We start from the raw sequence: 21,067 nt of genomic DNA on the forward strand, positions 1-21,067 counted from the left end.
CCACATAGATACCTTGGATATCTTCAAAATATTTTTAAAAGGGGGCAGAAGAGCACCAATTGTAATTAATTGGCCCATCCCTTTCAAAACGTTGCTCATATTTTTCTAATCCAGCCAAACCTCTCTGCAAAACAGCATCTTTAAAAAAGACCACTAGGTTATGCTATGGAGAGACTTTGTGGGAGATTTATCAAAGTTGTCTATTTCCCACATCAATATAGACCAACCTACAGTGGGTTAGGCCGGTCTAATGTGCGCTTCATTTATCAAAAGTCTCAGTGCTCTGGATAAATTCTGCGCACAGACTTCGGCATCTATGGTTTGTACAGTATTTAAACGCTTGTCATAAGAACATATATGAAAGGAGTAGAATTAGGGTTATTCTAAGAGATGGAATGTTTACTAAGATCTTACATGTTTACTCAGAGCCTGCTCCTCTATGGTAAACACCACATTTAAAACTCATACCAGGCGTGGGGTTCACACCCATGCGGATACATATCCATTGGATCTTAAGTTCAATGCCTTAACCACTCGTCCATCCTGGTGGACTGTTTGAGTTATTTTGCTTCATTGTGACTGAGATTTATACTTTGAATGTAAAATAGTTGTTAGAGGATATTTGAAGTGGAAGATTACTTTGGTTATTACAGAAGATCAACTGGATGCCAAGATGATGCAAGTTACTCAGAGAACATTCTTCTTTGGAACACTTTGGAGAATGCCAAGGTTAAAACTCATACCAGGAGTGGGGTTCGAACCCACGCGGATACATATCCATTGGATCTTAAATCCAACGCCTTAACCACTCGGCCATCCTGGAGAACTGTTTGAGTTAGTTTGCATCATTGTGACTGAGATTTATACTTTGAATGTAAAATAGTTGTAAGAGGATAATTGAAGTCGAAGATTACTATGGTTATTACAGAAGATCAACTGGATGCCAAGATGATTCAAGTTAATGGGGTCAGTGCTACCGTCTTTTGTTGTGGCTCATTGATTCCATTTTATTCCTTTCATTAAGTGTTGTACACAAACATTCCACAAAGAATCACTGTTAACCACAGAGTTGTTTGGAAACATCATAGTATGGTCAGAGATTTCCTGGGTAAAAACAGAGATTAGTTTTTGGGTACCTTCAAAATATTTTTAAAAGGGTGCGGAAGAGCAACAATAGTAATAAATTGGCCCATCCCTTTCAAACCTTTGCTCATATTTTTCTAATCCAGCCAAACCTCTCCGGAAAACAGCATCTTTAAAAAAGACCACTAGGTTATGCTATGGAGAGACTTTGTGGGAGATCTATCAAAGTTGTCTATTTCCCACATCAATATAGACCAACCTACAGTGGGTTAGGCCGGTCTAATGTGCGCTTAATTTATCAAAAGTCTCAGTGCTCTGGATAAATTTTGCGCACAGACTTCGGCATCTATGGTTTGTACAGTATTTAAACGCTTGTCATAAGAACATATATGAAAGGAGTAGAATTAGGGTTATTCTAAGAGATGGAATGTTTACTAAGATCTTACATGTTTACTCAGAGCATGCTCCTCTATGGTAAACACCACATTTAAAACTCATACCAGGAGTGGGGTTCACACCCACGCGGATACATATCCATTGGATCTTAAGTCCAATGCCTTAACCACTCGGCCATCCTGGTGGACTGTTTGAGTTATTTTGCATCATTGTGACTGAGATTTATACTTTGAATGTAAAATAGTTGTTAGAGGATATTTGAAGTGGAAGATTACTTTGGTTATTACAGAAGATCCACTGGATGCCAAGATGATGCAAGTTACTCAGAGAACATTCTTCTTTGGAACACTTTGGAGAATGCCAAGGTTAAAACTCATACCAGGAGTGGGGTTCGAACCCACGCGGATACATATCCATTGGAACTTAAGTCCAACGCCTTAACCACTCGGCCATCCTGGTAAACTGTTTGAGTTAAGTTGCATCATTGTGACTGAGATGTATACTTTGAATGTAAAATAGTTGTAAGAGGATATTTGAAGTCGAAGATTACTATGGTTATTACAGAAGATCAACTGGATGCCAAGATGATTCAAGTTAATGGGGTCAGTGCTACCGTCTTTTGTTGTGGCTCATTGATTCCATTTTATTCCTTTCATTAAGTGTTGTACACAAACATTCCACAAAGAACCACTGTTAACCACAGAGTTGTTTGGAAACATCATAGTATGGTCAGAGATTTCCTGGGTAAAAACAGAGATTAGTTTTTGGATACCTTCAAAATATTTTTAAAAGGGTGCGGAAGAGCACCAATAGTAATTTATTGGCCCATCACTTTCAATACTTTGCTCGTATTTTTCTAATCCAGCCAAACCTCTCCGGAAAACAGCATATTTAAAAAAGACCACTAGATTATGCTATTGAAAGACTTTGTGGGAGATTTATCAAAGTTGTCTATTTCCCACATAGATACCTTGGATATCTTCAAAATATTTTTAAAAGGGGGCAGAAGAGCACCAATTGTAATTAATTGGCCCATCCCTTTCAAAACTTTGCTCATATTTTTCTAATCCAGCCAAACCTCTCTGCAAAACAGCATCTTTAAAAAAGACCACTAGGTTATGCTATGGAGAGACTTTGTGGGAGATTTATCAAAGTTGTCTATTTCCCACATCAATATAGACCAACCTACATTGGGTTAGGCCGGTCTAATGTGAGCTTAATTTATCAAAAGTCTCAGTGCTCTGGATAAATTCTGCGCACAGACTTCGGCATCTATGGTTTGTACAGTATTTAAACGCTTGTCATAAGAACATATATGAAAGGAGTAGAATTAGGGTTATTCTAAGAGATGGAATGTTTACTAAGATCTTACATGTTTACTCAGAGCCTGCTCCTCTATGGTAAACACCACATTTAAAACTCATACCAGGAGTGGGGTTCACACCCACGCGGATACATATCCATTGGATCTTAAGTCCAATGCCTTAACCACTCGTCCATCCTGGTGGACTGTTTGAGTTATTTTGCTTCATTGTGACTGAGATTTATACTTTGAATGTAAAATAGTTGTTAGAGGATATTTGAAGTGGAAGATTACTTTGGTTATTACAGAAGATCAACTGGATGCCAAGATGATGCAAGTTACTCAGAGAACATTCTTCTTTGGAACACTTTGGAGAATGCCAAGGTTAATACTCATACCAGGAGTGGGGTTCGAACCCACGCGGATACATATCCATTGGATCTTAAGTCCAACACCTTAACCACTCGGCCATCCTGGTGAACTGTTTGAGTTAATTTGCATCATTGTGACTGAGATTTATACTTTGAATGTAAAATAGTTGTAAGAGGATATTTGAAGTCGAAGATTACTATGGTTATTACAGAAGATCAACTGGATGCCAAGATGATTCAAGTTAATGGGGTCAGTGCTACCGTCTTTTGTTGTGGCTCATTGATTCCATTTTATTCCTTTCATTAAGTGTTGTACACAAACATTCCACAAAGAACCACTGTTAACCACAGAGTTGTTTGGAAACATCATAGTATGGTCAGAGATTTCCTGGGTAAAAACAGAGATTAGTTTTTGGATACCTTCAAAATATTTTTAAAAGGGTGCGAAAGAGCACCAATAGTAATTAATTGGACCATCACTTTCAATACTTTGCTTCTATTTTTCTAATCCAGCCAAACCTCTCCGGAAAACAGCATCTTTAAAAAAGACCACTAGATTATGCTATTGAAAGACTATGTGGGAGATTTATCAAAGTTGTCTATTTCCCACATAGATACCTTGGATATGTTCAAAATATTTTTAAAAGGGGGCAGAAGAGCACCAATTGTAATTAATTGGCCCATCCCTTTCAAAACTTTGCTCATATTTTTCTAATCCAGCCAAACCTCTCTGCAAAACAGCATCTTTAAAAAAGACCACTATGGAGAGACTTTGTGGGAGATTTATCAAAGTTGTCTATTTCCCACATCAATATAGACCAACCTACAGTGGGTTAGGCCGGTCTAATGTGCGCTTAATTTATCAAAAGTCTCAGTGCTCTGGATAAATTCTGCGCACAGACTTCGGCATCTATGGTTTGTACAGTATTTAAACGCTTGTCATAAGAACATATATGAAAGGAGTAGAATTAGGGTTATTCTAAGAGATGGAATGTTTACTAAGATCTTACATGTTTACTCAGAGCCTGCTCCTCTATGGTAAACACCACATTTAAAACTCATACCAGGAGTGGGGTTCGAACCCTTGCTGATACATATCCAATGGATCTTAAGTCAAATGCCTTAACCACTCGTCCATCCTGGTGGACTGTTTGAGTTATTTTGCATCATTGTGAATGAGATTTATACTTTGAATGTAAAATAGTTGTTAGAGGATATTTGAAGTGGAAGATTACTTTGGTTATTACAGAAGATCAACTGGATGCCAAGATGATGCAAGTTACTCAGAGAACATTCTTCTTTGGAACACTTTGGAGAATGCCAAGGTTAAAACTCATACCAGGAGTGGGGTTCAAACCCACGCGTATACATATCCATTGGATCTTAAGTCCAACGCCTTAACCACTCGGCCATCCTGGTGAACTGTTTGAGCTAATTTGCATCATTGTGACTGAGATGTATACTTTGAATGTAAAATAGTTGTAAGAGGATATTTGAAGTCGAAGATTACTATGGTTATTACAGAAGATCAACTGGATGCCAAGATGATTCAAGTTAATGGGGTCAGTGCTACCGTCTTTTGTTGTGGCTCATTGATTCCATTTTATTCCTTTCATTAAGTGTTGTACACAAACATTCCACAAAGAACCACTGTTAACCACAGAGTTGTTTGGAAACATCATAGTATGGTCAGAGATTTCCTGGGTAAAAACAGAGATTAGTTTTTGGATACCTTCAAAATATTTTTAAAAGGGTGCGGAAGAGCACCAATAGTAATTAATTGGCCCATCACTTTCAATACTTTGCTCCTATTTTTCTAATCCAGCCAAACCTCTCCGGAAAACAGCATCTTTAAAAAAGACCACTAGATTATGCTATTGAAAGACTTTGTGGGAGATTTATCAAAGTTGTCTATTTCCCACATAGATACCTTGGATATCTTCAAAATATTTTAAAAGGGGGCAGAAGAGCACCAATTGTAATTAATTGGCCCATCCCTTTCAAAACTTTGCTCATATTTTTCTAATCCAGCCAAACCTCTCTGCAAAACAGCATCTTTAAAAAAAGACCACTAGGTTATGCTATGGAGAGACTTTGTGGGAGATTTATCAAAGTTGTCTATTTCCCACATCAATATAGACCAACCTACAGTGGGTTAGGCCGGTCTAATGTGCGCTTCATTTATCAAAAGTCTCAGTGCTCTGGATAAATTCTGCGCACAGACTTCGGCATCTATGGTTTGTACAGTATTTAAACGCTTGTCATAAGAACATATATGAAAGGAGTAGAATTAGGGTTATTCTAAGAGATGGAATGTTTACTAAGATCTTACATGTTTACTCAGAGCCTGCTCCTCTATGGTAAACACCACATTTAAAACTCATACCAGGAGTGGGGTTCGCACCCACACGGATACATATCCATTGGATCTTAAGTCCAATGCCTTAACCACTCGTCCATCCTGGTGGACTGTTTGAGTTATTTTGCATCATTGTGACTGAGATTTATACTTTGAATGTAAAATAGTTGTTAGAGGATATTTGAAGTGGAAGATTACTTTGGTTATTACAGAAGATCAACTGGATGCCAAGATGATGCAAGTTACTCAGAGAACATTCTTCTTTGGAACACTTTGGAGAATGCCAAGGTTAAAACTCATACCAGGAGTGGGGTTCGAACCCACGCGGATACATATCCATTGGATCTTAAGTCCAACGCCTTAACCACTCGGCCATCCTGGTGAACTGTTTGAGTTAATTTGCATCATTGTGACTGAGATTTATACTTTGCATGTAAAATAGTTGTAAGAGGATAATTGAAGTCGAAGATTACTATGGTTATTACAGAAGATCAACTGGATGCCAAGATGATTCAAGTTAATGGGGTCAGTGCTACCGTCTTTTGTTGTGGCTCATTGATTCCATTTTATTCCTTTCATTAAGTGTTGTACACAAACATTCCACAAAGAACCACTGTTAACCACAGAGTTGTTTGGAAACATCATAGTATGGTCAGAGATTTCCTGGGTAAAAACAGAGATTAGTTTTTGGGTACCTTCAAAATATTTTTAAAAGGGTGCGGAAGAGCAACAATAGTAATTAATTGGCCCATCCCTTTCAAAACTTTGCTCATATTTTTCTAATCCAGCCAAACCTCTCCGGAAAACAGCATCTTTAAAAAAGACCACTAGGTTATGCTATGGAGAGACTTTGTGGGAGATTTATCAAAGTTGTCTATTTCCCACATCAATATAGACCAACCTACAGTGGGTTAGGCCGGTCTAATGTGAGCTTAATTTATCAAAAGTCTCAGTGCTCTGGATAAATTCTGCGCACAGACTTCGGCATCTATGGTTTGTACAGTATTTAAACGCTTGTCATAAGAACATATATGAAAGGAGTAGAATTAGGGTTATTCTAAGAGATGGAATGTTTACTAAGATCTTACATGTTTACTCAGAGCCTGCTCCTCTATGGTAAACACCACATTTAAAACTCATACCAGGAGTGGGGTTCACACCCACGCGGATACATATCCATTGGATCTTAAGTCCAATGCCTTAACCACTCGTCCATCCTGGTGGACTGATTGAGTTATTTTGCATCATTGTGACTGAGATTTATACTTTGAATGTAAAATAGTTGTTAGAGGATATTTGAAGTGGAAGATTACTTTGGTTATTACAGAAGATCAACTGGATGCCAAGATGATGCAAGTTACTCAGAGAACATTCTTCTTTGGAACACTTTGGAGAATGCCAAGGTTAAAAGTTGTACCAGGAGTGGGGTTCGAACCCACGCAGATACATATCCATTGGATCTTAAGTCCAACGCCTTAACCACTCGGCCATCCTGGGGAACTGTTTGAGTTAATTTGCATCATGTGACTGAGATTTATACTTTGAATGTAAAATAGTTGTAAGAGGATATTTGAAGTCGAAGATTACTATGGTTATTACAAAAGATCAACTGGATGCCAAGATGATTCAAGTTAATGGGGTCAGTGCTACCGTCTTTTGTTGTGGCTCATTGATTCCATTTTATTCCTTTCATTAAGTGTTGTACACAAACATTCCACAAAGAACCACTGTTAACCACAGAGTTGTTTGGAAACATCATAGTATGGTCAGAGATTTCCTGGGTAAAAACAGAGATTAGTTTTTGGATACCTTCAAAATATTTTTAAAAGGGTGCGGAAGAGCACCAATAGTAATTAATTGGCCCATCACTTTCAATACTTTGCTCGTATTTTTCTAATCCAGCCAAACCTCTCCGGAAAACAGCATCTTTAAAAAAGACCACTAGATTATGCTATTGAAAGACTTTGTGGGAGATTTATCAAAGTTGTCTATTTCCCACATAGATACCTTGGATATCTTCAAAATATTTTTAAAAGGGGGCAGAAGAGCACCAATTGTAATTAATTGGCCCATCCCTTTCAAAACTTTGCTCATATTTTTCTAATCCAGCCAAACCTCTCTGCAAAACAGCATCTTTAAAAAAGACCACTAGGTTATGCTATGGAGAGACTTTGTGGGAGATTTATCAAAGTTGTCTATTTCCCACATCAATATAGACCAACCTACAGTGGGTTAGGCCGGTCTAATGTGCGCTTCATTTATCAAAAGTCTCAGTGCTCTGGATAAATTCTGCGCACAGACTTCGGCATCTATGGTTTGTACAGTATTTAAACGCTTGTCATAAGAACATATATGAAAGGAGTAGAATTAGGGTTATTCTAAGAGATGGAATGTTTACTAAGATCTTACATGTTTACTCAGAGCCTGCTCCTCTATGGTAAACACCACATTTAAAACTCATACCAGGCGTGGGGTTCACACCCACACGGATACATATCCATTGGATCTTAAGTCCAATGCCTTAACCACTCGTCCATCCTGGTGGACTGTTTGAGTTATTTTGCTTCATTGTGACTGAGATTTATACTTTGAATGTAAAGTAGTTGTTAGAGGATATTTGAAGTGGAAGATTACTTTGGTTATTACAGAAGATCAACTGGATGCCAAGATGATGCAAGTTACTCAGAGAACATTCTTCTTTGGAACACTTTGGAGAATGCCAAGGTTAAAACTCATACCAGGAGTGGGGTTCGAACCCACGCGGATACATATCCATTGGATCTTAAGTCCAACGCCTTAACCACTCGGCCATCCTGGTGAACTGTTTGAGTTAATTTGCATCATTGTGACTGAGATTTATACTTTGAATGTAAAATAGTTGTAAGAGGATAATTGAAGTCGAAGATTACTATGGTTATTACAGAAGATCAACTGGATGCCAAGATGATTCAAGTTAATGGGGTCAGTGCTACCGTCTTTTGTTGTGGCTCATTGATTCCATTTTATTCCTTTCATTAAGTGTTGTACACAAACATTCCACAAAGAACCACTGTTAACCACAGAGTTGTTTGGAAACATCATAGTATGGTCAGAGATTTCCTGGGTAAAAACAGAGATTAGTTTTTGGGTACCTTCAAAATATTTTTAAAAGGGTGCGGAAGAGCAACAATAGTAATAAATTGGCCCATCCCTTTCAAAACTTTGCTCATATTTTTCTAATCCAGCCAAACCTCTCCGGAAAACAGCATCTTTAAAAAAGACCACTAGGTTATGCTATGGAGAGACTTTGTGGGAGATCTATCAAAGTTGTCTATTTCCCACATCAATATAGACCAACCTACAGTGGGTAAGGCCGGTCTAATGTGCGCTTAATTTATCAAAAGTCTCAGTGCTCTGGATAAATTCTGCGCACAGACTTCGGCATCTATGGTTTGTACAGTATTTAAACGCTTGTCATAAGAACATATATGAAAGGAGTAGAATTAGGGTTATTCTAAGAGATGGAATGTTTACTAAGATCTTACATGTTTACTCAGAGCATGCTCCTCTATGGTAAACACCACATTTAAAACTCATACCAGGAGTGGGGTTCACACCCACGCGGATACATATCCATTGGATCTTAAGTCCAATGCCTTAACCAGTCGGCCATCCTGGTGGACTGTTTGAGTTATTTTGCATCATTGTGACTGAGATTTATACTTTGAATGTAAAATAGTTGTTAGAGGATATTTGAAGTGGAAGATTACTTTGGTTATTACAGAAGATCCACTGGATGCCAAGATGATGCAAGTTACTCAGAGAACATTCTTCTTTGGAACACTTTGGAGAATGCCAAGGTTAAAACTCATACCAGGAGTGGGGTTCGAACCCACGCGGATACATATCCATTGGATCTTAAGTCCAACGCCTTAACCACTCGGCCATCCTGGTAAACTGTTTGAGTTAATTTGCATCATTGTGACTGAGATTTATACTTTGAATGTAAAATAGTTGTAAGAGGATATTTGAAGTCGAAGATTACTATGGTTATTACAGAAGATCAACTGGATGCCAAGATGATTCAAGTTAATGGGGTCAGTGCTACCGTCTTTTGTTGTGGCTCATTGATTCCATTTTATTCCTTTCATTAAGTGTTGTACACAAACATTCCACAAAGAACCACTGTTAACCACAGAGTTGTTTGGAAACATCATAGTATGGTCAGAGATTTCCTGGGTAAAAACAGAGATTAGTTTTTGGATACCTTCAAAATATTTTTAAAAGGGTGCAGAAGAGCACCAATAGTAATTAATTGGCCCATCACTTTCAATACTTTGCTCGTATTTTTCTAATCCAGCCAAACCTCTCCGGAAAACAGCATCTTTAAAAAAGACCACTAGATTATGCTATTGAAAGACTTTGTGGGAGATTTATCAAAGTTGTCTATTTCCCACATAGATACCTTGGATATCTTCAAAATATTTTTAAAAGGGGGCAGAAGAGCACCAATTGTAATTAATTGGCCCATCCCTTTCAAAACTTTGCTCATATTTTTCTAATCCAGCCAAACCTCTCTGCAAAACAGCATCTTTAAAAAAGACCACTAGGTTATGCTATGGAGAGACTTTGTGGGAGATTTATCAAAGTTGTCTATTTCCCACATCAATATAGACCAACCTACAGTGGGTTAGGCCGGTCTAATGTGCGCTTCATTTATCAAAAGTCTCAGTGCTCTGGATAAATTCTGCGCACAGACTTCGGCATCTATGGTTTGTACAGTATTTAAACGCTTGTCATAAGAACATATATGAAAGGAGTAGAATTAGGGTTATTCTAAGAGATGGAATGTTTACTAAGATCTTACATGTTTACTCAGAGCCTGCTCCTCAATGGTAAACACCACATTTAAAACTCATACCAGGAGTGGGGTTCACACCCACGCGGATACATATCCATTGGATCTTAAGTCCAATGCCTTAACCACTCGTCCATCCTGGTGGACTGTTTGAGTTATTTTGCATCATTGTGACTGAGATTTATACTTTGAATGTAAAATAGTTGTTAGAGGATATTTGAATTGGAAGATTACTTTGGTTATTACAGAAGATCAACTGGATGCCAAGATGATGCAAGTTACTCAGAGAACATTCTTCTTTGGAACACTTTGGAGAATGCCAAGGTTAAAACTCATACCAGGAGTGGGGTTCGAACCCACGCGGATACATATCCATTGGATCTTAAGTCCAACGCCTCAACCACTCGGTCATGCTGGTGACCTGTTTGAGTTAATTTGCATCATTGTGACTGAGATTTATACTTTGAATGTAAAATAGTTGTAAGAGGATATTTGAAGTCGAAGATTACTATGGTTATTACAGAAGATTAACTGGATGCCAAGATCATTCAAGTTAATGGGGTCAGTGCTACCGTCTTTTGTTGTGGCTCATTGATTCCATTTTATTCCTTTCATTAAGTGTTGTACACAAACATTCCACAAAGAACCACTGTTAACCACAGAGTTGTTTGGAAACATCATAGTATGGTCAGAGATTTCCTGGGTAAAAACAGAGATTAGTTTTTGGATACCTTCAAAATATTTTTAAAAGGGTGCGGAAGAGCACCAATAGTAATTTATTGGCCCATCACTTTCAATACTTTGCTCGTATTTTTCTAATCCAGCCAAACCTCTCCGGAAAACAGCATATTTAAAAAAGACCACTAGATTATGCTATTGAAAGACTTTGTGGGAGATTTATCAAAGTTATCTATTTCCCACATAGATACCTTGGATATCTTCAAAATATTTTTAAAAGGGGGCAGAAGAGCACCAATTGTAATTAATTGGCCCATCCCTTTCAAAACTTTGCTCATATTTTTCTAATCAAGCCAAACCTCTCTGCAAAACAGCATCTTTAAAAAAGACCACTAGGTTATGCTATGGAGAGACTTTGTGGGAGATTTATCAAAGTTGTCTATTTCCCACATCAATATAGACCAACCTACATTGGGTTAGGCCGGTCTAATGTGAGCTTAATTTATCAAAAGTCTCAGTGCTCTGGATAAATTCTGCGCACAGACTTCGGCATCTATGGTTTGTACAGTATTTAAACGCTTGTCATAAGAACATATATGAAAGGAGTAGAATTAGGGTTATTCTAAGAGATGGAATGTTTACTAAGATCTTACATGTTTACTCAGAGCCTGCTCCTCTATGGTAAACACCACATTTAAAACTCATACCAGGAGTGGGGTTCGCACCCACCCGGATACATATCCATTGGATCTTAAGTCCAATGCCTTAACCACTCGTCCATCCTGGTGGACTGTTTGAGTTATTTTGCTTCATTGTGACTGAGATTTATACTTTGAATGTAAAATAGTTGTTAGAGGATATTTGAAGTGGAAGATTACTTTGGTTATTACAGAAGATCAACTGGATGCCAAGATGATGCAAGTTACTCAGAGAACATTCTTCTTTGGAACACTTTGGAGAATGCCAAGGTTAAAACTCATACCAGGAGTGGGGTTCGAACCCACGCGGATACATATCCATTGGATCTTAAGTCCAATGCCTTAACCACTCGGCCATCCTGGTGAACTGTTTGAGTTAATTTGCATCATTGTGACTGAGATTTATACTTTGAATGTAAAATAGTTGTAAGAGGATATTTGAAGTCGAAGATTACTATGGTTATTACAGAAGATCAACTGGATGCCAAGATGATTCAAGTTAATGGGGTCAGTGCTACCGTCTTTTGTTGTGGCTCATTGATTCCATTTTATTCCTTTCATTAAGTGTTGTACACAAACATTCCACAAAGAACCACTGTTAACCACAGAGTTGTTTGGAAACATCATAGTATGGTCAGAGATTTCCTGGGTAAAAACAGAGATTAGTTTTTGGATACCTTCAAAATATTTTTAAAAGGGTGCGAAAGAGCACCAATAGTAATTAATTGGACCATCACTTTCAATACTTTGCTTCTATTTTTCTAATCCAGCCAAACCTCTCCGGAAAACAGCATCTTTAAAAAAGACCACTAGATTATGCTATTGAAAGACTATGTGGGAGATTTATCAAAGTTGTCTATTTCCCACATAGATACCTTGGATATCTTCAAAATATTTTTAAAAGGGGGCAGAAGAGCACCAATTGTAATTAATTGGCCCATCCCTTTCAAAACTTTGCTCATATTTTTCTAATCCAGCCAAACCTCTCTGCAAAACAGCATCTTTAAAAAAGACCACTAGGTTATGCTATGGAGAGACTTTGTGGGAGATTTATCAAAGTTGTCTATTTCCCACATCAATATAGACCAACCTACAGTGGGTTAGGCCGGTCTAATGTGCGCTTAATTTATCAAATGTCTCAGTGCTCTGGATAAATTCTGCGCACAGACTTCGGCATCTATGGTTTGTACAGTATTTAAACGCTTGTCATAAGAACATATATGAAAGGAGTAGAATTAGGGTTATTCTAAGAGATGGAATGTTTACTAAGATCTTACATGTTTACTCAGAGCCTGCTCCTCTATGGTAAACACCACATTTAAAACTCATACCAGGAGTGGGGTTCACACCCACGCGGATACATATCCATTGGATCTTAAGTCCAATGCCTTAACCACTCGTCCATCCTGGTGGACTGTTTGAGTTATTTTGCATCATTGTGACTAAGATTTATACTTTGAATGTAAAATAGTTGTTAGAGGATATTTGAAGTGGAAGATTACTTTGGTTATTACAGAAGATCAAGTGGATGCCAAGATGATGCAAGTTACTCAGAGAAAATTCTTCTTTGGAACACTTTGCAGAATGCCAAGGTTAGAAGTCGTACCAGGAGTGGGGTTCGAACCCACGCGGATACATATCCATTGGATCTTAAGTCCAACGCCTTAACCACTCGGCCATCCTGGTGAACTGTTTGAGTTAATTTGCATCATGTGACTGAGATTTATACTTTGAATGTAAAATAGTTGTAAGAGGATATTTGAAGTCGAAGATTACTATGGTTATTACAAAAGATCAACTGGATGCCAAGATGATTCAAGTTAATGGGGTCAGTGCTACCGTCTTTTGTTGTGGCTCATTGATTCCATTTTATTCCTTTCATTAAGTGTTGTACACAAACATTCCACAAAGAACCACTGTTAACCACAGAGTTGTTTGGAAACATCATAGTATGGTCAGAGATTTCCTGGGTAAAAACAGAGATTAGTTTTTGGATACCTTCAAAATATTTTTAAAAGGGTGCGGAAGAGCACCAATAGTAATTAATTGGCCCATCCCTTTCAAAACTTTGCTCATATTTTTCTAATCCAGCCAAACCTCTCCGGAAAACAGCATCTTTAAAAAAGACCACTAGATTATGCTATTGAAAGACTTTGTGGGAGATTTATCAAAGTTGTCTATTTCCCACATAGATACCTTGGATATCTTCAAAATATTTTTAAAAGGGGGCAGAAGAGCACCAATTGTAATTAATTGGCCCATCCCTTTCAAAACTTTGCTCATATTTTTCTAATCCAGCCAAACCTCTCTGCAAAACAGCATCTTTAAAAAAGACCACTAGGTTATGCTATGGAGAGACTTTGTGGGAGATTTATCAAAGTTGTCTATTTCCCACATCAATATAGACCAACCTACAGTGGGTTAGGCCGGTCTAATGTGCGCTTCATTTATCAAAAGTCTCAGTGCTCTGGATAAATTCTGCGCACAGACTTCGGCATCTATGGTTTGTACAGTATTTAAACGCTTGTCATAAGAACATATATGAAAGGAGTAGAATTAGGGTTATTCTAAGAGATGGAATGTTTACTAAGATCTTACATGTTTACTCAGAGCCTGCTCCTCTATGGTAAACACCACATTTAAAACTCATACCAGGAGTGGGGTTCGCACCCACACGGATACATATCCATTGGATCTTAAGTCCAATGCCTTAACCACTCGTCCATCCTGGTGGACTGTTTGAGTTATTTTGCATCATTGTGACTGAGATTTATACTTTGAATGTAAAATAGTTGTTAGAGGATATTTGAAGTGGAAGATTACTTTGGTTATTACAGAAGATCAACTGGATGCCAAGATGATGCAAGTTACTCAGAGAACATTCTTCTTTGGAACACTTTGGAGAATGCCAAGGTTAAAACTCATACCAGGAGTGGGGTTCGAACCCACGCGGATACATATCCATTGGATCTTAAGTCCAACGCCTTAACCACTCGGCCATCCTGGTGAACTGTTTGAGTTAATTTGCATCATTGTGACTGAGATTTATACTTTGCATGTAAAATAGTTGTAAGAGGATAATTGAAGTCGAAGATTACTATGGTTATTACAGAAGATCAACTGGATGCCAAGATGATTCAAGTTAATGGGGTCAGTGCTACCGTCTTTTGTTGTGGCTCATTGATTCCATTTTATTCCTTTCATTAAGTGTTGTACACAAACATTCCACAAAGAACCACTGTTAACCACAGAGTTGTTTGGAAACATCATAGTATGGTCAGAGATTTCCTGGGTAAAAACAGAGATTAGTTTTTGGGTACCTTCAAAATATTTTTAAAAGGGTGCGGAAGAGCAACAATAGTAATTAATTGGCCCATCCCTTTCAAAACTTTGCTCATATTTTTCTAATCCAGCCAAACCTCTCCGGAAAACAGCATCTTTAAAAAAGACCACTAGGTTATGCTATGGAGAGACTTTGTGGGAGATTTATCAAAGTTGTCTATTTCCCACATCAATATAGACCAACCTACAGTGGGTTAGGCCGGTCTAATGTGAGCTTAATTTATCAAAAGTCTCAGTGCTCTGGATAAATTCTGCGCACAGACTTCGGCATCTATGGTTTGTACAGTATTTAAACGCTTGTCATAAGAACATATATGAAAGGAGTAGAATTAGGGTTATTCTAAGAGATGGAATGTTTACTAAGATCTTACATGTTTACTCAGAGCCTGCTCCTCTATGGTAAACACCACATTTAAAACTCATACCAGGAGTGGGGTTCACACCCACGCGGATACATATCCATTGGATCTTAAGTCCAATGCCTTAACCACTCGTCCATCCTGGTGGACTGATTGAGTTATTTTGCATCATTGTGACTGAGATTTATACTTTGAATGTAAAATAGTTGTTAGAGGATATTTGAAGTGGAAGATTACTTTGGTTATTACAGAAGATCAACTGTATGCCAAGATGATGCAAGTTACTCAGAGAACATTCTTCTTTGGAACACTTTGGAGAATGCCAAGGTTAAAAGTTGTACCAGGAGTGGGGTTCGAACCCACGCGGATACATATCCATTGGATCTTAAGTCCAACGCCTTAACCACTCGGCCATCCTGGTGAACTGTTTGAGTTAATTTGCATCATGTGACTGAGATTTATACTTTGAATGTAAAATAGTTGTAAGAGGATATTTGAAGTCGAAGATTACTATGGTTATTACAAAAGATCAACTGGATGCCAAGATGATTCAAGTTAATGGGGTCAGTGCTACCGTCTTTTGTTGTGGCTCATTGATTCCATTTTATTCCTTTCATTAAGTGTTGTACACAAACATTCCACAAAGAACCACTGTTAACCACAGAGTTGTTTGGAAACATCATAGTATGGTCAGAGATTTCCTGGGTAAAAACAGAGATTAGTTTTTGGATACCTTCAAAATATTTTTAAAAGGGTGCGGAAGAGCTTCAATAGTAATTAATTGGCCCGTCACTTTCAATACTTTGCTCGTATTTTTCTAATCCAGCCAAACCTCTCCGGAAAACAGCATCTTTAAAAAAGACCACTAGATTATGCTATTGAAAGACTTTGTGGGAGATTTATCAAAGTTGTCTATTTCCCACATAGATACCTTGGATATCTTCAAAATATTTTTAAAAGGGGGCAGAAGAGCACCAATTGTAATTAATTTGCCCATCCCTTTCAAAACTTTGCTCATATTTTTCTAATCCAGCCAAACCTCTCTGCAAAACAGCATCTTTAAAAAAGACCACTAGGTTATGCTATGGAGAGACTTTGTGGGAGATTTATCAAAGTTGTCTATTTCCCACATCAATATAGACCAACCTACAGTGGGTTAGGCCGGTCTAATGTGCGCTTCATTTATCAAAAGTCTCAGTGCTCTGGATAAATTCTGCGCACAGACTTCGGCATCTATGGTTTGTACAGTATTTAAACGCTTGTCATAAGAACATATATGAAAGGAGTAGAATTAGGGTTATTCTAAGAGATGGAATGTTTACTAAGATCTTACATGTTTACTCAGAGCCTGCTCCTCTATGGTAAACACCACATTTAAAACTCATACCAGGCGTGGGGTTCACACCCACGCGGATACATATCCATTGGATCTTAAGTCCAATGCCTTAACCACTCGTCCATCCTGGTGGACTGTTTGAGTTATTTTGCTTCATTGTTACTGAGATTTATACTTTGAATGTAAAATAGTTGTTAGAGGATATTTGAAGTGGAAGATTACTTTGGTTATTACAGAAGATCAACTGGATGCCAAGATGATGCAAGTTACTCAGAGAACATTCTTCTTTGGAACACTTTGGAGAATGCCAAGGTTAAAACTCATACCAGGAGTGGGGTTCGAACCCACGCGGATACATATCCATTGGATCTTAAGTCCAACGCCTTAACCACTCGGCCATCCTGGTGAACTGTTTGAGTTAATTTGCATCATTGTGACTGAGATTTATACTTTGAATGTAAAATAGTTGTAAGAGGATAATTGAAGTCGAAGATTACTATGGTTATTACAGAAGATCAACTGGATGCCAAGATGATTCAAGTTAATGGGGTCAGTGCTACCGTCTTTTGTTGTGGCTCATTGATTCCATTTTATTCCTTTCATTAAGTGTTGTACACAAACATTCCACAAAGAACCACTGTTAACCACAGAGTTGTTTGGAAACATCATAGTATGGTCAGAGATTTCCTGGGTAAAAACAGAGATTAGTTTTTGGGTACCTTCAAAATATTTTTAAAAGGGTGCGGAAGAGCACCAATTGTAATTAATTGGCCCATCCCTTTCAAAACTTTGCTCATATTTTTCTAATCCAGCCAAACCTCTCCGGAAAACAGCATCTTTAAAAAAGACCACTAGGTTATGCTATGGAGAGACTTTGTGGGAGATCTATCAAAGTTGTCTATTTCCCACATCAATATAGACCAACCTACAGTGGGTTAGGCCGGTCTAATGTGCGCTTAATTTATCAAAAGTCTCAGTGCTCTGGATAAATTCTGCGCACAGACTTCGGCATCTATGGTTTGTACAGTATTTAAACGCTTGTCATAAGAACATATATGAAAGGAGTAGAATTAGGGTTATTCTAAGAGATGGAATGTTTACTAAGATCTTACATGTTTACTCAGAGCATGCTCCTCTATGGTAAACACCACATTTAAAACTCATACCAGGAGTGGGGTTCACACCCACGCGGATACATATCCATTGGATCTTAAGTCCAATGCCTTAACCACTCGGCCATCCTGGTGGACTGTTTGAGTTATTTTGCATCATTGTGACTGAGATTTATACTTTGAATGTAAAATAGTTGTTAGAGGATATTTGAAGTGGAAGATTACTTTGGTTATTACAGAAGATCCACTGGATGCCAAGATGATGCAAGTTACTCAGAGAACATTCTTCTTTGGAACACTTTGGAGAATGCCAAGGTTAAAACTCATACCAGGAGTGGGGTTCGAACCCACGCGGATACATATCCATTGGATCTTAAGTCCAACGCCTTAACCACTCGGCCATCCTGGTAAACTGTTTGAGTTAATTTGCATCATTGTGACTGAGATTTATACTTTGAATGTAAAATAGTTGTAAGAGAATATTTGAAGTCGAAGATTACTATGGTTATTACAGAAGATCAACTGGATGCCAAGATGATTCAAGTTAATGGGGTCAGTGCTACCGTCTTTTGTTGTGGCTCATTGATTCCATTTTATTCCTTTCATTAAGTGTTGTACACAAACATTCCACAAAGAACCACTGTTAACCACAGAGTTGTTTGGAAACATCATAGTATGGTCAGAGATTTCCTGGGTAAAAACAGAGATTAGTTTTTGGATACCTTCAAAATATTTTTAAAAGGGTGCGGAAGAGCACCAATAGTAATTAATTGGCCCATCCCTTTCAAAACTTTGCTCATATTTTTCTAATCAAGCCAAACCTCTCTGGAAAACAGCATCTTTAAAAAAGACCACTAGGTTATGCTATGGAGAGACTTTGTGGGAGATTTATCAAAGTTGTCTATTTCCCACATCAATATAGACCAACCTACAGTGGGTTAGGCCGGTCAAATGTGCGCTTAATTTATCAAAAGTCTCAGTGCTCTGGATAAATTCTGCGCACAGACTTCGGCATCTATGGTTTGTACAGTATTTAAACGCTTGTCATAAGAACATATATGAAAGGAGTAGAATTAGGGTTATTCTAAGAGATGGAATGTTTACTAAGATCTTATATGTTTACTCAGAGCCTGCTCCTCTATGGTAAACACCACATTTAAAACTCATACCAGGAGTGGGGTTCACACCCACGCGGATACATATCCATTGGATCTTAAGTCCAATGCCTTAACCACTCGTCCATCCTGGTGGACTGTTTGAGTTATTTTGCATCATTGTGACTGAGATTTATACTTTGAATGTAAAATAGTTGTTAGAGGATATTTGAAGTGGAAGATTACTTTGGTTATTACAGAAGATCAACTGGATGCCAAGATGATGCAAGTTACTCAGAGAACATTCTTCTTTGGAACACTTTGGAGAATGCCAAGGTTAAAACTCATACCAGGAGTGGGGTTCGAACCCACGCGGATACATATCCATTGGAACTTAAGTCCAACGCCTCAACCACTCGGTCATGCTGGTGACCTGTTTGAGTTAATTTGCATCATTGTGACTGAGATTTATACTTTGAATGTAAAATAGTTGTAAGAGGATATTTGAAGTCGAAGATTACTATGGTTATTACAGAAGATTAACTGGATGCCAAGATCATTCAAGTTAATGGGGTCAGTGCTACCGTCTTTTGTTGTGGCTCATTGATTCCATTTTATTCCTTTCATTAAGTGTTGTACACAAACATTCCACAAAGAACCACTGTTAACCACAGAGTTGTTTGGAAACATCATAGTATGGTCAGAGATTTCCTGGGTAAAAACAGAGATTAGTTTTTGGATACCTTCAAAATATTTTTAAAAGGGTGCGGAAGAGCACCAATAGTAATTTATTGGCCCATCACTTTCAATACTTTGCTCGTATTTTTCGAATCCAGCCAAACCTCTCCGGAAAACAGCATATTTAAAAAAGACCACTAGATTATGCTATTGAAAGACTTTGTGGGAGATTTATCAAAGTTGTCTATTTCCCACATAGATACCTTGGATATCTTCAAAATATTTTTAAAAGGGGGCAGAAGAGCACCAATTGTAATTAATTGGCCCATCCCTTTCAAAACTTTGCTCATATTTTTCTAATCCAGCCAAACCTCTCTGCAAAACAGCATCTTTAAAAAAGACCACTATGGAGAGACTTTGTGGGAGATTTATCAAAGTTGTCTATTTCCCACATCAATATAGACCAACCTACAGTGGGTTAGGCCGGTCTAATGTGCGCTTAATTTATCAAAAGTCTCAGTGCTCTGGATAAATTCTGCGCACAGACTTCGGCATCTATGGTTTGTACAGTATTTAAACGCTTGTCATAAGAACATATATGAAAGGAGTAGAATTAGGGTTATTCTAAGAGATGGAATGTTTACTAAGATCTTACATGTTTACTCAGAGCCTGCTCCTCTATGGTAATAACCACATATAAAACTCATACCAGGAGTGGGGTTCGAACCCACGCTGATACATATCCAATGGATCTTAAGTCAAATGCCATAACCACTCGTCCATCCTGATGGACTGTTTGAGTTATTTTGCATCATTGTGAATGAGATTTATACTTTGAATGTAAAATAGTTGTTAGAGGATATTTGAAGTGGAAGATTACTTTGGTTATTACAGAAGATCAACTGGATGCCAAGATGATGCAAGTTACTCAGAGAACATTCTTCTTTGGAACACTTTGGAGAATGCCAAGGTTAAAAGACGTACCAGGAGTGGGGTTCGAACCCACGCGGATACATATCCATTGGATCTTAAGTCCAACGCCTTAACCACTCGGCCATCCTGGTGAACTGTTTGAGCTAATTTGCATCATTGTGACTGAGATGTATACTTTGAATGTAAAATAGTTGTAAGAGGATATTTGAAGTCGAAGATTACTATGGTTATTACAGAAGATCAACTGGATGCCAAGATGATTCAAGTTAATGGGGTCAGTGCTACCGTCTTTTGTTGTGGCTCATTGATTCCATTTTATTCCTTTCATTAAGTGTTGTACACAAACATTCCACAAAGAACCACTGTTAACCACAGAGTTGTTTGGAAACATCATAGTATGGTCAGAGATTTCCTGGGTAAAAACAGAGATTAGTTTTTGGATACCTTCAAAATATTTTTAAAAGGGTGCGGAAGAGCACCAATAGTAA

General features: G+C 37.9%; 29 non-coding genes across 29 annotated transcripts; all 29 read right to left on the reverse strand.

Moving 5' to 3' along the window:
- Window positions 1-740: 740 nt before the first annotated feature.
- TRNAL-UAA (transfer RNA leucine (anticodon UAA)) lies at window positions 741-823 on the reverse strand. The gene has a single exon. It is a non-coding gene; the product is annotated as a tRNA-Leu (tRNA).
- Window positions 824-1,580: 757 nt separating this feature from the next.
- On the reverse strand, window positions 1,581-1,663 carry TRNAL-UAA (transfer RNA leucine (anticodon UAA)). The gene has a single exon. It is a non-coding gene; the product is annotated as a tRNA-Leu (tRNA).
- A 192-nt stretch (window positions 1,664-1,855) lies between these two features.
- On the reverse strand, window positions 1,856-1,938 carry TRNAL-UAA (transfer RNA leucine (anticodon UAA)). The gene has a single exon. It is a non-coding gene; the product is annotated as a tRNA-Leu (tRNA).
- Window positions 1,939-2,902: 964 nt separating this feature from the next.
- On the reverse strand, window positions 2,903-2,985 carry TRNAL-UAA (transfer RNA leucine (anticodon UAA)). Its single transcript has one exon. It is a non-coding gene; the product is annotated as a tRNA-Leu (tRNA).
- Window positions 2,986-3,177: 192 nt separating this feature from the next.
- TRNAL-UAA (transfer RNA leucine (anticodon UAA)) lies at window positions 3,178-3,260 on the reverse strand. The gene has a single exon. It is a non-coding gene; the product is annotated as a tRNA-Leu (tRNA).
- Window positions 3,261-4,489: 1,229 nt separating this feature from the next.
- TRNAL-UAA (transfer RNA leucine (anticodon UAA)) lies at window positions 4,490-4,572 on the reverse strand. Its single transcript has one exon. It is a non-coding gene; the product is annotated as a tRNA-Leu (tRNA).
- Window positions 4,573-5,536: 964 nt separating this feature from the next.
- On the reverse strand, window positions 5,537-5,619 carry TRNAL-UAA (transfer RNA leucine (anticodon UAA)). Its single transcript has one exon. It is a non-coding gene; the product is annotated as a tRNA-Leu (tRNA).
- Window positions 5,620-5,811: 192 nt separating this feature from the next.
- Window positions 5,812-5,894, reverse strand: TRNAL-UAA (transfer RNA leucine (anticodon UAA)). The gene has a single exon. It is a non-coding gene; the product is annotated as a tRNA-Leu (tRNA).
- Window positions 5,895-6,651: 757 nt separating this feature from the next.
- TRNAL-UAA (transfer RNA leucine (anticodon UAA)) lies at window positions 6,652-6,734 on the reverse strand. The gene has a single exon. It is a non-coding gene; the product is annotated as a tRNA-Leu (tRNA).
- A 192-nt stretch (window positions 6,735-6,926) lies between these two features.
- Window positions 6,927-7,009, reverse strand: TRNAL-UAA (transfer RNA leucine (anticodon UAA)). The gene has a single exon. It is a non-coding gene; the product is annotated as a tRNA-Leu (tRNA).
- A 1,238-nt stretch (window positions 7,010-8,247) lies between these two features.
- Window positions 8,248-8,330, reverse strand: TRNAL-UAA (transfer RNA leucine (anticodon UAA)). The gene has a single exon. It is a non-coding gene; the product is annotated as a tRNA-Leu (tRNA).
- A 757-nt stretch (window positions 8,331-9,087) lies between these two features.
- Window positions 9,088-9,170, reverse strand: TRNAL-UAA (transfer RNA leucine (anticodon UAA)). Its single transcript has one exon. It is a non-coding gene; the product is annotated as a tRNA-Leu (tRNA).
- A 192-nt stretch (window positions 9,171-9,362) lies between these two features.
- On the reverse strand, window positions 9,363-9,445 carry TRNAL-UAA (transfer RNA leucine (anticodon UAA)). The gene has a single exon. It is a non-coding gene; the product is annotated as a tRNA-Leu (tRNA).
- A 964-nt stretch (window positions 9,446-10,409) lies between these two features.
- TRNAL-UAA (transfer RNA leucine (anticodon UAA)) lies at window positions 10,410-10,492 on the reverse strand. The gene has a single exon. It is a non-coding gene; the product is annotated as a tRNA-Leu (tRNA).
- Window positions 10,493-10,684: 192 nt separating this feature from the next.
- Window positions 10,685-10,767, reverse strand: TRNAL-UAA (transfer RNA leucine (anticodon UAA)). Its single transcript has one exon. It is a non-coding gene; the product is annotated as a tRNA-Leu (tRNA).
- A 964-nt stretch (window positions 10,768-11,731) lies between these two features.
- On the reverse strand, window positions 11,732-11,814 carry TRNAL-UAA (transfer RNA leucine (anticodon UAA)). The gene has a single exon. It is a non-coding gene; the product is annotated as a tRNA-Leu (tRNA).
- A 192-nt stretch (window positions 11,815-12,006) lies between these two features.
- TRNAL-UAA (transfer RNA leucine (anticodon UAA)) lies at window positions 12,007-12,089 on the reverse strand. The gene has a single exon. It is a non-coding gene; the product is annotated as a tRNA-Leu (tRNA).
- A 964-nt stretch (window positions 12,090-13,053) lies between these two features.
- On the reverse strand, window positions 13,054-13,136 carry TRNAL-UAA (transfer RNA leucine (anticodon UAA)). The gene has a single exon. It is a non-coding gene; the product is annotated as a tRNA-Leu (tRNA).
- Window positions 13,137-13,328: 192 nt separating this feature from the next.
- Window positions 13,329-13,411, reverse strand: TRNAL-UAA (transfer RNA leucine (anticodon UAA)). The gene has a single exon. It is a non-coding gene; the product is annotated as a tRNA-Leu (tRNA).
- A 963-nt stretch (window positions 13,412-14,374) lies between these two features.
- On the reverse strand, window positions 14,375-14,457 carry TRNAL-UAA (transfer RNA leucine (anticodon UAA)). The gene has a single exon. It is a non-coding gene; the product is annotated as a tRNA-Leu (tRNA).
- Window positions 14,458-14,649: 192 nt separating this feature from the next.
- TRNAL-UAA (transfer RNA leucine (anticodon UAA)) lies at window positions 14,650-14,732 on the reverse strand. Its single transcript has one exon. It is a non-coding gene; the product is annotated as a tRNA-Leu (tRNA).
- Window positions 14,733-15,489: 757 nt separating this feature from the next.
- Window positions 15,490-15,572, reverse strand: TRNAL-UAA (transfer RNA leucine (anticodon UAA)). The gene has a single exon. It is a non-coding gene; the product is annotated as a tRNA-Leu (tRNA).
- A 192-nt stretch (window positions 15,573-15,764) lies between these two features.
- Window positions 15,765-15,847, reverse strand: TRNAL-UAA (transfer RNA leucine (anticodon UAA)). Its single transcript has one exon. It is a non-coding gene; the product is annotated as a tRNA-Leu (tRNA).
- A 1,238-nt stretch (window positions 15,848-17,085) lies between these two features.
- TRNAL-UAA (transfer RNA leucine (anticodon UAA)) lies at window positions 17,086-17,168 on the reverse strand. Its single transcript has one exon. It is a non-coding gene; the product is annotated as a tRNA-Leu (tRNA).
- Window positions 17,169-17,925: 757 nt separating this feature from the next.
- On the reverse strand, window positions 17,926-18,008 carry TRNAL-UAA (transfer RNA leucine (anticodon UAA)). The gene has a single exon. It is a non-coding gene; the product is annotated as a tRNA-Leu (tRNA).
- A 192-nt stretch (window positions 18,009-18,200) lies between these two features.
- TRNAL-UAA (transfer RNA leucine (anticodon UAA)) lies at window positions 18,201-18,283 on the reverse strand. The gene has a single exon. It is a non-coding gene; the product is annotated as a tRNA-Leu (tRNA).
- Window positions 18,284-19,040: 757 nt separating this feature from the next.
- On the reverse strand, window positions 19,041-19,123 carry TRNAL-UAA (transfer RNA leucine (anticodon UAA)). Its single transcript has one exon. It is a non-coding gene; the product is annotated as a tRNA-Leu (tRNA).
- A 192-nt stretch (window positions 19,124-19,315) lies between these two features.
- On the reverse strand, window positions 19,316-19,398 carry TRNAL-UAA (transfer RNA leucine (anticodon UAA)). Its single transcript has one exon. It is a non-coding gene; the product is annotated as a tRNA-Leu (tRNA).
- Window positions 19,399-20,627: 1,229 nt separating this feature from the next.
- On the reverse strand, window positions 20,628-20,710 carry TRNAL-UAA (transfer RNA leucine (anticodon UAA)). Its single transcript has one exon. It is a non-coding gene; the product is annotated as a tRNA-Leu (tRNA).
- Window positions 20,711-21,067: the final 357 nt, after the last annotated feature.

The sequence above is a fragment of the Hyla sarda genome, chromosome 3 (assembly GCF_029499605.1).
Source record: "Hyla sarda isolate aHylSar1 chromosome 3, aHylSar1.hap1, whole genome shotgun sequence".
NCBI classification, from domain to species: Eukaryota; Metazoa; Chordata; class Amphibia; order Anura; family Hylidae; genus Hyla; species Hyla sarda.